Source organism: Gopherus flavomarginatus, chromosome 18 (genome assembly GCF_025201925.1).
Source record: "Gopherus flavomarginatus isolate rGopFla2 chromosome 18, rGopFla2.mat.asm, whole genome shotgun sequence".
Classification (NCBI taxonomy): Eukaryota; Metazoa; Chordata; order Testudines; family Testudinidae; genus Gopherus; species Gopherus flavomarginatus.
Window position 1 is genome coordinate 10,599,489 of NC_066634.1, and position 11,171 is coordinate 10,610,659.

Sequence of the window (11,171 nt, forward strand, 5' to 3'; positions counted from 1 at the left end):
TTCCCCGGCAACAAAGCCAAACTACCTCCAATGAGGGGCAGGAGCTTTGTCACCGGGAGCACAGATCCACCTATGATGCGCTGTTCACACTGCCGCTTTTCATGGCTCAAATTTTGGCATTCGGGGAGTGTTTTTTCTCACCACAGAGAGACAAAATTTTTAGCAACAAAAGCCGAAATTAAAAAAAACTCCTCTGCAACCTGTTTAATTTTACCTTTATACAACCTTTATACTGCCTCCAGTTCTGGTATCCTCATTTGAAAAAGATGTTGTGAAATTGGAGCTAGGGCAGCAAAGAGCCACCAAATGTTCTGAGGGCTGGAGAAAAATGCCTTCCAGTGAGCTATTGAAAGAGCTCAACCTGTTTAGCTTATCAAAAGAAGATTGAAAGGTGATTTCATTGAAATGTTGAAGGGCCTTAATGGAGAGAAAAGATTGGGTATTTACGGGCTCTTGAATGGAGCAGAGAAAGGCATAACAAGACCCAATGGCTGGAAAGTGAAAAGAGACAAATTCATATTGCAACTGAGGCACAATAGTCAACAGCGAGGATGATTCACCACAGGAGCAAGCTACCAAGGAAAGTGGTGGATTCACCATCTCCTGATGTCATTTAATGAAGACTAGATGCCTTTCTGGAATGTGTTTGCCCCCAAAGTAGCTGTTATGTCATACAGGAGGCCTGTGATATGCAGGTTAGATGCTCTAATGGTGTCTTCTGACCATGAAGTCGACTAATTTCTGAAAAACTGAGTGTAGCATTGGGAGCAGCATCTGATGTTTTCCTGTCTAGCCGGCTTGCTGCCTAGAACGAACGCTCCTTGAGTGGGGTGATCCACAGGGAGTAGCTCAAACCTCCAAAGTGCCTGGCCAGGGGCAGGACATTAGCCCAGCAAGGGAGGGGTGTGTCAGTGACATCACAAAGGCCTTTTGCAGGACCTCAGACTATTGGTCAAAAGTGGTGGGGAGGTGGTGACCTCACAGAGAGATGCTGACATCAGCCAGGCAGGACAGGGGCGAGGGGCCAGGGAAACCTCAGAGACCTCTGTGGCTTTGCTTCAGCACGTTTCCTTCTCCAGGTCTCTCTTTGAGGACTGAGAGATTATTTGGGGTCATGGACATGAGCGCCAGGAGGAACCTCTTTCTAGTTTCCTCCTTCCCTTGTAGTGATTTTACTAGAAAACAGCCGTCCCTGTTTAGAAGGTAAGAGCCTCCTGGAGGTTTGAAACCTGTTCAGTCTGATCTATCTGGTGACAAGTGAATTCTAGGCATGGAAAACACGAGCTTAAGGAGGCAGAATTTTATTGCGCACCTGGGATTTTGTCCCTTAGAATCGCTGGGGACATTAGGGTTTGTCCTTTTTGTTTCACCTCTTCCTCCATCCCTCCCTCCTCTTCTTCTCTTGCTTCTTTTGTCCTTTCTCCTGTTCCCTTCCCAACAACAGGACGGAGGTGTGTGTGTGTGTGTTGCAGGGAAGTCCTCTGCAGCTCCCACTATGGAAGGTCCACCCAAAAATGTGGGACTGAAATAGTGCTCGGGCAGTGATCCCCACCGGTGACCTGGGCCATCCTTTGGGCTCTCTGGTGAGAACCCTCAGCCTCCCGTCCTCCGTCTCTACCCTGATTGGTTGAGCAGGGGGATATTGACAGGGAGGAGACTCAGGTCCTTGTTGTTCTCCTTTAAGATCAAATAAATAAGTCAGAACCAGTTCTATCTTTGATTAATTTTGCTGCTTCTCTGCATTAATTGTCTCTGAGCAGTTGATGATTCCCTCTAACATTGCAGTTCTCCTCAAATACTTGCTGAATAATTACTGTCACTGTTGTTGGTCTGGAGCTCATCTGAGAGCACAGTATTCAGGTCATTCAATGTCTGAAATTCAAGATCCGAAGGTTTGTTTGAAAATCAGGGCTCTTCGGTCCTATTCCCAACACTGCCTCTGACGGGCTGTGTGACCTAAGACAAGTCAATTCTCCTTTCTCAGCCTGAGCTTCTCCCTCTTTCAAGTAGGGATAATAATGATCCGCTCTTACCTACCTCATGGTGGGTGAAGGATGCGGATCCATTTGGGAGTGTCACTAGAAGTAGTGCATAATATGAAGTTTCCCAGATTATGACATAATAGATTAGCTGAAATAGTCTATTTTATTTGTATTTTTTTATTTTGAAATTGTTAATAGTAGCAACGACTTAGCTCAGATTGAAGCATCTTATCTAATGGTTGAGATGTAAGTGTCTCCTCTTTGTGTGCGAGGAGACAATTTAACACTCTGACAAAGAGGAGATGCTTTTGTTTTGCAACAAAATATTTTTGCAAAGATCTTTCATCCCACTGGTTATGATTTTGAGAAACAAACTGGTTTAGTCTAAATGGGATTTTCGGACAGAAACGGTTTGAATGAAATTTTCCCACCATCTCGATTCCTGGGCTCTGGGGGTTTTCATCTGTTAGAACAGGAGTCAGAACTGGTTGCTTCTCTTTCTGGCTCTGCCATCGCCTTGTTGTGTAGGCCTTGGGTAGGTCACTTCCCTTCTCCCATCTGTCCAATCGGAACAGGAACAGTTCTCGAACTATGGGCAGTTTAGAGCCCAAGTGAGATAAGGGGTATTAAAGCCCTCTGTGAAGGAGAAAGGGGAGTTTCACAGTGTTTAGCACCAAGGAATTCTAAAGTTTGCTAAAATGTCTAGTCTGTGGAAACAAGAAATGGTCGGGGCCAAACTTATTAACCACTGCCTTTTTAAAGCCCATTCAAAGATGTGAGTCCCTATCTTTTAGGTACCTGTGGTTCTTTGCCAGCAGCAGAGAAGAGGTTCCTGCCTCCGTTTTTGTGGCCTTAACAAACCAGGTGTTGTGCCCCAGTTCTCATCTGAGACCCCTGAAAAAGAACATCTTCCCATCCATGAACAAGACAGGACCTATCTTTCAAAGGGGAACAAAAAGACCTCTGGGACTTACAGACTAGCTAGCCTGACTGCCATAGCTGGAGAGATCCTGCAATACATTCTTAAACACTCAGTTTGTCAGCAGCACCTACAGGATGATTTGGTTCTTATGACTAGTGAGCGTGGAATTGTCAAGAACAAATCATTCCAAACCAATTCTCTTTCCTTCTTTGGCCTGGTAGAGGTGAGTAAACAATAGATGGGATCTAGCTTGGTGTTACTAAGGCTTTTGACACAGTCCCATAGGACATTCTCAGAAGCAAACGAGGGAAATGTAGTCCAGCTGCAATCAGTGTAATGTGGGTGCAGAGCTGGTTGAAAGCCAAGACTCCAGGAGCCCTTCTCCATGTTTAGCTGCCCAACGGGGAGGGTGAACCTAGTGGGTCTGGCAGGGATCAGTCCGGTGTCAGGTACTATTCTATATTTTCATGAATGATTTGGAAAATGGAGTGGAGAGTATGCCCCTAAAGTTTACAACTGACACCAAGCACTTTGGAGCACAGGATTGAAATTCAAAACACCCTTAACAAATTGGAGACTTGGTCTTCTTGAGCCAAACTCCATGGTTAGGGCTCTCTCTCTACACTGGGCTGAAGTGAAACCCCAGAGCCAAGCACTCCTCCTGGGCAGTGAGCTCCGACCTTGAATGGTCAGATGCTGCTTAGCACTGTCAGAGCAGCTTTTGCTGGGGGATTCTCCCAGCACTTTCCAATAGCGGGAAGGTATGAAATCCCCATTTGACTGCTGGGGACAGAGCCCGAGAGTGGGGAGCAACTTGCCCAAAGTCCCCAGAAAAAGGAAAACAACCAGCAGAGGAACCAATAGGAAACCCAGCAATGGAACTCAGGAGTCCTGGGGGTGTGCTGTGGTGACCAGATGTCCCAATTTTATAGGGACAGTCCGAATTTTGGGGTCTTATGTAGGATCCATTTACCCCCCACGCCCTCCCGATTTTTCACACTTGCTGTCTGGTCACCCTAGGGTGTGCACATGTGTGGGTCCCAGCTGCTCCCTGCCCCCCTCATTGAAGCAGATGTGCAGGGTTACTGCCCTGGGAAGTGCAGGGCACCAGTGGATGTGGGGTTGGCTGGAGGTAGGGTCTGGCTTCAGGCAGGGCAAGGGCTGCGTGGCTGGCTGGCTTCAGGCAGGGGGGTGCATCAGGGTTTGGCTGGAGACAGGGCAGGGAGGATGCGGCTGGTGCAGGCAAAGCAGAAGGTGCAGGGCTGGCTGGAGACAGAGGCTGACTGCCGGCAGGGCAGGGCAGGGGGTGCAGGGCTGGCTGCAGGCAGGGCGTGGGGCAGGGCCGGTGCAAGGAAGTTTCATGCCCTAGGCGAAACTTCCACCTTGCACCCTTCCCCCCCCGCACCCCTGCCCTGAGGGGCCCCACCCGTGGCAGCTCCCCCCTCCACCCTGAGGCTCCCCTCTTGTGGCAACTCTCCTGCTCTGCCCTGCGGCACCCCCGTCGCCCGAGCTCACCCCTGCTCCGAGCACGAGCACCCCGAGCACGCCGTGGCCGCTTCACTTCTCCCACCTCCAAGGCTTGAGGCGCCTAAGCCTGCCAGGCAGTCAAGCACCCTCCTCTGAGCCACAGCAGTCCTGACAGTTGATAATAGAGGCACCTTAACCCCTGAGTTCCTTCAATGTGTCCCCCTCGGGGGTCCAGCTCCGATCACCAGATACTCGGGGTATGTCTATACCACCTGCCGAATCGGTGGGCAGCGATCGATCCAGCGGGGGTTGATATATCGCGTCTAGTGTAGATGCAATACATTGAGTGCTCTCCCCTCGCCTGCTGTACTCCAGCTCGGTGAGAGGCGCAGGCAGAGTCTACGGGGAGCTGCAGCAGTCAACTCACCGAGACTGTGACATTATAAGTATAATCTAATATCTCAGGGCCAGAAAGAGTTAATTAACTCACCTCACCGACTGACCTGACCCGTGGGTGAACCTTAAAAACTGGTTAACAAGATATGTAAATGAACAGAGCTTTGAAATGCAAGTCTGCAGTGTTAGAGGTAGAAGGGGAGGTGTTTGCTCAGGTCTTGTGATGTCAGCAAACAAGTCTTGTCTATTGCTATAGTTTTAATTCAAAGAGCAAAAAAAGAATATTAACATTTATGATGATACTTGAGTGAAATAGTATTATTGTCTGTGTCTCTTTGAAGGTTGTGGTAATCTGTATCTGAACTGTTTGATGGATGTACTAATTGCCAGGATGTTTGGAAGAAGAGTTAAGCCTATTGTTTTCTCAGGCTGAAAGGCTGCTGGAAATGTTTAAGAACCTGGGACACGATCCTTCTTCATCTCAGATCTGCTTTGGGTTTCAAGAGGGGGAAACCTTAAGCCACAAGGATTGAGATCCCCAGTCATTGACTGGAGCCACCCTGAATATGGACATTGGATTATAACCTATGGACTATTTCTAAAAGGACTTTTGGCAACTACAAGCTCATCTCTACTTTGTATCTGAACCTCAAAAATTGAATTCAAGTCTATATGTCTATGAATCTTTTAACCAACACTCACTCTCTCTCTTTTCTTTTCTAATAAATTTTAGCTTAGTTAATAAGAATTGGCTATAGCATGTCTTTTAGGTAAAATCTAAGTTATAATTGAACCTGGTTATGTGGCTGATCCTTTGGGATCGGAAGAATCTTTTCTTTTATATGATGAAGTAAGATTTTCAGGAATCATCATCATATCTAACAGGTGTGTCTGGACGGAGGCCTGAGGCTGGGTACTTTAAGGGAACTGCGTGGTTTAAACTTCTAAGTAACCAGTGAGGTACTACAGAAGCTGTTTTGTGCTGGCTTGGTAAATCTAAGTATTGAAATAACCAGCAGCGTTTGGGATTTGTCTGCCCTGTTTTGTTTGCAATTCACTCTGATTGAGTGAGCTGAGCTGGCTCCCACGGGCAGCACCGTCACACCTACAGCCAGGCTGCAGAGGTCCGGGGGATCTTAGGGGCCTTGGGGTGCACAGATACCTATGTCCAGGCCATAGCGGTCCCTGGGGGGCTTAGAGAGTTTGGGGGGGAAACAGATACCAATCTCCATGCTCTAGGGGTCCCATGGGGGCTTAGAGGGTTCGTGGGGGGCACATATTCCTACATCCAGGCTGTAGGGTTACCAGGGGGGCTTAGGGGGTTAGTGGGGGGCAAAGATACCTACGTCCAGGCTGGAGGCATCCTGGGAGTCTTAGGGGATTTGTGGGGGCCAAAGACACCAATGATGTCCAGGCTGTAGGGGTACCAGTGGGTTTTAGGGGTTCGAGTGGGCACAGATACGTATGTCCAGGCTGTATCGTTCCCAGGGGGGGTTAGAGGTTTCGTGAGGGGCACAGATATCTACGTCCAGATTGTAGATGTCCCGGGAGGGGGGGGTTAGGGGGGTTGTGGGAGTGCAAATACCTATGTCCAGGCTGTAGGGGTTCCTGGGGGCTTAGAGGGTTTCTGAGGGGCACATATACCTACGTGCACACTGGAGTGTCGCAAGGGGCTTGTGGAGTCTATATGGGGTACAGATACCAATGTTCTGGCTGTATAGGTCCCTCGGGGGCTTAGGGGGTTTGTGGGGGCACAGATACCTAAGTTCAGGCTGGAGACATTCTGGTGGGCATTAGGGGCTTCATGAGGGGCACAAATATCTATGTCAGGGCTGGAGAGGTCCCTGGATGGCTTAGGGGGTTGTGGTGAGCATAGATACAGACGTCCAGGCTGTAGGGGTCCCAAAGGGACTTAGGGGGTGTAACGTAGTGTGGTGGAATCTGGCCCTGCAGCCCTCTTCCTGGGACACACAGTGACTCAGCCAGCCAGTAAAACAGAAGGTTGTTTTGGCCAACAGGAACGAGGGATACAGCAGGGCTTTTGGGCACAACCAGGACCCCTCAATCGAGTCCTTCTGGGGGTTCAGGAAGCTTAGTTCCCAGTTTGGATTCCCTGAATTCCAACAACCCAGCTCCAAACCAAAACTGAACTAACTCCCTCCAGCCAGCCCCTTCCTTTATTCACCTTCCTGGTCAAAGGTGCTGACCCCCTCCCCGCTGCCTAGTTTAAGTTACAGGCTTAGGTCCTGTCCCTCACCTAAAGTCACCCGCTGCTCTCCCATCCCCCACACAGACAGTCCCCACTCCATCACAGTAATGCCCAGAGCATTTCCCGCATGGAACAACAGTGACACCATGTGGCCACACAGGGTAATGCACAGAGCATTTCCTGCATGGAGCAACAGTAGCACCGTGTGGCCACACAGGGTAATGCACAGAGCATTTCCTGCATGGAGCAAGAGTGACACCGTGTGGCCATACAGGGTAATGCACAGAGCATTTCCTGCATGGAGCAAGAGTGACACCGTGTGGCCAGGCAGGGTAACGCACAGAGCATTTCCCGCATGGAGCAACATTGACACCTTGTGACCACACCAGGTAATGGACAGAGCATTTCCTGCATGGAGCAACAGTGACACCATGTGGCCATGCCGGGAAATGCACAGAGCATTTCCTGGATGGAGCAACAGTGATTCCATGTGGCCATGCAGAGTAATGCACAGAGCATTTCTCTCATAGAGGAACAGTGACAACATGTGGCCATGCAGGGTAATGCACAGAGCATCACGCCTATGTAGAGGCTGTAGAGATCCCTGGGGGACTTAGGGGTCGTGGGGGGCACAGATAGCTACGTCCAGGCTGGAGACATTCTGGTGGGCATTAGGGGCTTCATGAGGGGCACAAATATCTACGTCAGGGCTGGAGAGGTCCCTGGATGGCTTACGGGGTTGTGGTGAGCATAGATACATACGTCCATGCTGTAGTGGTCCCTGGGGGTTTAAGGATTTGTTAAGGGTCACAGAAACCTACGTATGGTCTGGAGGGGTCCCTGGGGGACTTAAGGGTTTGTGGTTGCGCAGATACCTACGTACCAGTTGGAGGGGGCCCTGGGGAGCTTAGGGGGTTTGTGTGGCGTACACATAGCTATAACCAGGCTGGTGGGGGCCCTATGGGTCTTAGAAGGCTGGTGGGGGGCAGAGATACCTTTGTAGGGACTGGAGATGTCCTGGGGAGGGCTTTGGGGGTTCCTGGAAGTCACAAATATCTACGTCCAGGCTGGAGGAGTTCTGGGGGTATTAGGGAGTTGTGCGGGGGCACAGATACCTATATCGAGGCAGTAGGGGTCCTGGGGTTGCTTTGGGGAATTTTGGGGTACAGATACCTACTTCCATGCTGTAGGGGTCGCTGGGAGGATTAGTGGGTTCGTGAGGGTGCAGAGATATCTACGTCCGGTCTATAGGGATCCTGGGGGGGGCTTAGGGGTTTGTAAGGGGCACAGATACATTCATCCAGGCAAGAGGGGTCTTAGGGACCTTAGGGGGTTCATGCTGGGCACAGATACCTGCGTCTAGGCTGGAGGGGTTTTGGGGGTCTTAGGAGGGTTGTGTGGGCACAGATACCTATGTCGATGCTGGAGGGGTCCTGTCATGTCTTAGCGGATTTGTGGGTTCAGAGATACCTACATCTAGGCTGGAGGGGTTCCGGGGGGATTAGGTGTGTTTGGGGGGGGGGAACAGATACCTACATCCTGATGGTAGGTGGCCCTGGGTAGCTTAGGCGGTTTTTGTCGGTCACAGATACAAACATCCATGCTGTAGGGGTCCGGAGGGACTTTGTGGGGCTCTAGGGGTCACAGATACCTAGCTACAGTCTGGAAGGTTCCTGTGGGTATTAAGGGGTGTGTGGGGCATACAGATGCCTACATCTGGGCTTGTGGGTTCCCTGGGGGGCTTAGAGGTTTGTGGAGAGCACAGATACCATTATCCAGGCTTGATGGGTTCTGGTGGGATTAGGGGGTTGTGGGGGGCACAGATACCTATGTAAGCAGAAGCAGGATGAACTCTACCCTCACATCTGGTGGTGAATTATGGCGAGTGTGGAAAAGGATTTCAGGGTCTGATCATGTTTGCATAGACACACTCACCGTGCATGACACGGCCACGGCAGCCTGGGATGGTTACTTTGGCAGCTATGGTATCCCCAGTTTATTTGTTGTTGGGGTGTGAGATGTGGAGTGTGACACCCTGATTGTGTGGATGAGGAACTGTGAAACAGCTTTGAGACAGGGATTCTCATCATCAGTTGAGTGGCACTCACTAGACAAGGGAGTGGGCTCCTTGGATGAGCCAGAAACACCGATTACATCTTCTTCTCTTTTAACAGTTGAATAGTAGATGTGGTTGTTGAATTTCTTAATAACTGAAGATCCAGGTTCTTGAGCTAAAGTCATTGAAGTGCTGTGTTAAATAGTGGGGGAGTTTGAAACTATATTGCAGAGCAGCTGATGGAGAAGAGCAGTTTGTGGAACACTTGGAATGGCTCACGAAGTGAAGTAAGCGAAGCAGTTTTTGGAGACAGCTAGAGGAGATCACAGGTTGGCTGGTGGAGCAGAGCAGCTGGTGGACTGAGCTGAGCAGTTTGTGGGAAAGGTAGAAGCAGAATCCCACGGAGAGGCAGGGCAGACAGCAGTGGACCACGTAAGGTGCCCCTTTCTACCCAGGCTGGCAGGGGGGAAAACCCGGCAGATAGACTCTTGAACTCTGGGGCTGCGGGAATGTGGGTGATTATGGGGTTGCTGGAGTCTTGAAATATTTGAGGTATTGTACTTTGGAGTCTTGGGGTGATTTGGGGATTGCTAGATTCTAGAGCCCAGGGAAAAGGACACAGCCTAGTTGAGGTGTTTTCCAAATTTAATGCTATGTTGTTTATCTCACGTTATTAAACATTTTCTGCTATACCCAGATTCTATGATTGCGAGAGGGGAAGTATTGCCTCTTTGAGGCACCTAGGGGTGTGTATGTAAAATTTTCCCATGTCACTGGGTGAGGGCTCGATCTGGTTTGCATTACGTAATAGGGAAGGGACCCCTATGTATTGAACCCAGTCCTTGCTGCTATCAATTCAGCCTGGCAGACGGGTTCCACCTATGTCCAGGCTGAAGGGGTCACTGGGGATTTGAGGAGGTTCCTGGGGGGCACAGAGATCTAGGCCCAGGCTGTAGGAGTCCCTGGGGGGCTCAGGGGTTTGGTGGGGGGCACAGATACCTACGTCCCAGCTGCAGGGGTCCCAGAGTGGCTTAGGGGGAGTCATGGAGTGTGGTGGAATCTGGCCCTGCACCCCTCTTCCAGGGACACACAGTGACTCAGCCAGCCAGTAAAACAGAGGGTTGTTTTGGCCAACAGGAACGAAGGATACAGCAGGGCTTTGGGACACAAACAGGACCCGTCAGTCGAGTCCTTCTGGGGGTTCAGGAAGCTTAGTTCCCAGTTTGGGATTATCTGAATTCCAACTACCCAGCTCCAAAAAAAACCTGAACTAACTCCCTCCAGCCGACCCCTTCCTGTGTCCAGCTTCCCGGGCAAAGGTGCTCACTCTCTCAGCCCTGCCTAGCTCGAGTTACAGGCTTAGGTCCTGTCCCTCACCTAAAGTCACCCCCTGCTCTCCCATCCCCCACACAGACAGTCCCCACTCCATCACAGTAATGCCCAGAGCATTTCGCGCATGGAGCAACAATAACACTGTGTGGCCATGCAGGGTAATGCACAGAGCATTTCCTGCATGGAGCAACAGTGACACCGTGTGGCCACACAGGGTAATGCACAGAGCATCTCCTGCATGGAGCAACAGTGACACCGTGTGGCCACACAGGGTAATGCACAGAGCATTTCCTGCATGGAGCAAGAGTGACACCGTGCGGCCACACAGGGTAATGCAGAAAGCATGTCCACGCATGGAGCAACAGTGGCACCGTGTGGCCACGCAGGGTAATGCACAGAGCATTTCCTGCATGGAGCAACAGTGAAACCATGTGGTCACGCAGGGTAATGCACAGAGCATTTCCCCGCATGGAGCAACAGTGACACCGTGTGGCCACACAGAGTAATGCACAGAGTATTTCCTGCATGGAGCAACAGTGACACCATGTGGTCACGCAGGGTAATGCACAGAGCATTTCCTCGCATGGAGCAACAGTGACACCATATGGTTACGCAGGGTAATGCACAGAGTATTTCCTGCATGGAGCAACAGTGAAACCGTGTGGCCACACAGGGTAATGCACAGAGCATTTCCTGCATGGAGCAACAGTGGCACCATGTGGCGACGCAGGGTAATGCACAAAGCGTTTGCTGCATGCAGCAACAGTGACACCATGTGGTCATGCAGGGTAATGCACAGAGCAGTTC